General features: G+C 38.0%; 1 pseudogene across 1 annotated transcript; it reads left to right on the top strand.

Annotated features, from left to right (window-relative positions):
* The first annotated feature begins 696 nt into the window (after positions 1-696).
* Positions 697-2,225, top strand: LOC309615833 (glutaredoxin-1 pseudogene; annotated as a pseudogene). The gene has a single exon. The product of its transcript is annotated as a glutaredoxin-1 pseudogene (transcript).
* Positions 2,226-3,038: the final 813 nt, after the last annotated feature.

Here is a 3,038-nt window from a genome sequence, read left to right as displayed (position 1 = left end):
TTTCCTCTGGCCAAGTAATAACTAATATACCTTCTAGTATAAGTTCTGGGACAAGATGAATCTGTAAAATGACATTAGTACATTAGTACATGGTGAGTTTCAAATGAGAAACGTTAATATAAATTGTACAGATAAATGGTTGTAGAAAAAAAGGCAAATAAGTTTGGATGACTATTTTAATAAAGAAAGTCATGTGTGTGTATATGCACATTTGATGTATTCTGTTAATTATATGTTTCTAAATTATAGACTTGTACTTGCTTCTCTTTACACACCCAGGTGTCAGCTGAAAAATTTCTCAAAAAATTCTCAGCCAAAAAGTTGAGAATTATGTTTTATTCAGTCCTTACTGAGGACTGTAACCCAGGATACAGCCTCTCAGATAGCTCTGAGGAACTGTTCCAAAGAGGTAAGGGAGGAACCAGGATATATAGGAGTTTTTGCAGGAAAAAAAAAAATGTAGTCAAACATCAAATGATTACTGCTAATCACAAAAACAGACATCTCAACTTAATGATTTTACTACTTTTCTACATATAGGAAAATGCAAGAGTGTGGGCTTATTGAAATCATTCCTTTGATATGCATTTTAACTATCTAGGATCAATATTCTGTCTGTCTCCATTCTGAATCCTCTCAAGGTGCACACCTGCATTGGCTGATAGCTATGGCCTCAACATTCTTTGTTTACTGAAATGGCAGGCTTTACTCCCGAGCAATACCTGCAATTGAGGTTTCCTCCCCAGGAGACAACAACCTGTCAGCATGGCTCAAGCGTTTGTGAACAGCAAAATCCAGCCTGGGAAGGTGGTTGTGCTCATCAAGCCCACCTGCCCCTACTGCAGAAGGGCCCAGGAGCTCCTCAGCCAATTGGCCTTCAAACAAGGGCTTTTGGAATTTGTCGATATCACAGCCCACGATGACACCAACGAGATTCAAGATTATTTACAACAGCTCACAGGAGCCAGAATGGTACCTCGGGTCTTCATCGGTAAAGAGTGCATAGGTGGATGCAGTGATCTAGTAAATATGCATGAGAAAGGGGAGCTGTTGACACGGCTAAAGCAAATTGGAGCTCTGCAATAATTATAGAGCAGACCCCAGGCTGATATCCCCCTTGAGAGCTGGATGGCGTTGCAGATAATGACAGCACTTCCTGGTGGATGGACCTGGGGCTACGTTTACCCAGCTACAGCAACTGTTTACTTAAAATTTTGAAATATGTTAATGCAAATAAAGTGGAGGGCAAAAACAGCTTTTTTTCCTTTTGACTCAGTATTAAAAGTGGACCAACTTGCCCAAAACAACAGGTCTGAGAAGTTCGATGGATGTCTCAGGTTTCTTGTGGATTGGCCCTTTGGGTTCCAAAAGACCAAGACAAGATATGCTTAGGATTCACTCACTGACCCAAAAGATGTTCCTTGTCTTTGGCACGTGTTCCTTCCTATGTGTTCTCCACATGCTGGGGCTCCTCTACTTCAACACCAGTGTTTCTCAACCAAGTATATCCCAGACCCCCTGGGTTGAATCTATAGTTGGTTTTCTGCTACTGTCTAAAGATTATTTTGTTGAGTTTCACTTTATAGAATTTGTCTTAAGAAATCAATAGATATTTTGAATATGCTTTTTCAGAGGATGTCTCCCTAGCCACCATCCCCACCCCACCTCCTACCCCCTCCTACTTTGAGAATCACTGCTGTGAACCAGTGTTCTGAAGCGTGACAACTCATAGATCTCATAGGAAATATTCAACAATTCTGTGTAGGGTCTGAGCACCCAGTCTGAGAGACGCCACTGAAAAGTTAAGCACGGTTGGTCTTCATTTTGTGCCACAGGGATCAGAGGTGTAAATGCAGATGCTACCATCACGTGGCAACACTCTGTTATGTAAGACGGTTGTCCAGGGAATCCTGAACAAGTGTGTATTAATTTGTTTAGATTATAAACAAAAGTAAAACATAAAATTTTAGATGTTACATAGAAAACTTGTATCCCCCACTTCCAAGAATATATCTGTGAAAGTAGCCAAATTTGGGAAACACTGTTCTAAATGATTTTCTCTCTCTCCTTTTTTTCCCCCTCACTCTATGAAAACTTAAGAATTCCTTATTGTGAAGGTTGTTCTAGAATTGCAAGATTAAGTTAATTTCCTTCTGTAGTCTCTAGTATGAATGGTTAATTTCTTCTCTAATAAAGTACCCATGGATCAAAAAAAAGAAAAGAAACAGCAGACAACGTTCTTTGTTCACACAGGGAAGTAAAAGTAATAGTGAATAAATGAAATAGTCTTGGAAAGTGTAGGGATTACCAAGAATGGAAAGGACTGATCAGGTCTGTTGGTCATACATCACAAGGAGTTGAAGAAAAAAAAAGGGGCATTCAAGAAAATCAGGCAAATGACAAAATAGACTTCAGCCATGTGTTCTAAGGTGATTAATAAAATAAATATACTATAAACAAGGGCTGGGTCAGCTCACTCAATCCTTAATATCCTATGAAATGTAAAGAATCTAAATGGCACAAAAACTGATAAGTCACACATATATTTTTAATAAAATCAACATATCATAATGATGAAACAAAGGAGGTAGCAGGTTGCAAACAACTAAAACCTATGTCAAAGGCATAAACTTGAAAAAAAAGTATAATTGACCTAACAGTGAATGACATTACAAAAAGAAGCTCCATTTGAAGATCAATGGCTCAATTTTGAATCCCCTTGGGAGAAGCAAGGCAGATCCAGGTCCCAACCAAGAATCCAAAACCTGACTGTTTAGAGAAGGTATCCTTTATTCTTGTAAGTCAATAAGGTAATTTCAACTCTGGAATTATATGAAAGTAACATCACTAAAATCTTTAAAAGATATCAAAGTAAGCATAGCTATGATACTCAAAAGCTATGCAAACAAATAGAGAACTAATCAAAAAATGTATTAAGTCACAGAATTGGTTGGAATGTAAATGAGATAATTAGTTTAGTGATAACTGTGCTTCTGTGTCTTTTGCCTTCTGTTTAAGGCATATGAATCAGTTGTAAT

Source organism: Balaenoptera borealis, assembly GCF_965194805.1.
Source record: "Balaenoptera borealis genome assembly, chromosome: 18".
Taxonomy (NCBI): Eukaryota; Metazoa; Chordata; class Mammalia; order Artiodactyla; family Balaenopteridae; genus Balaenoptera; species Balaenoptera borealis.
Note: the sequence above shows the minus strand (reverse complement) of the source record. Positions and strands in the feature narration are given on the sequence as shown.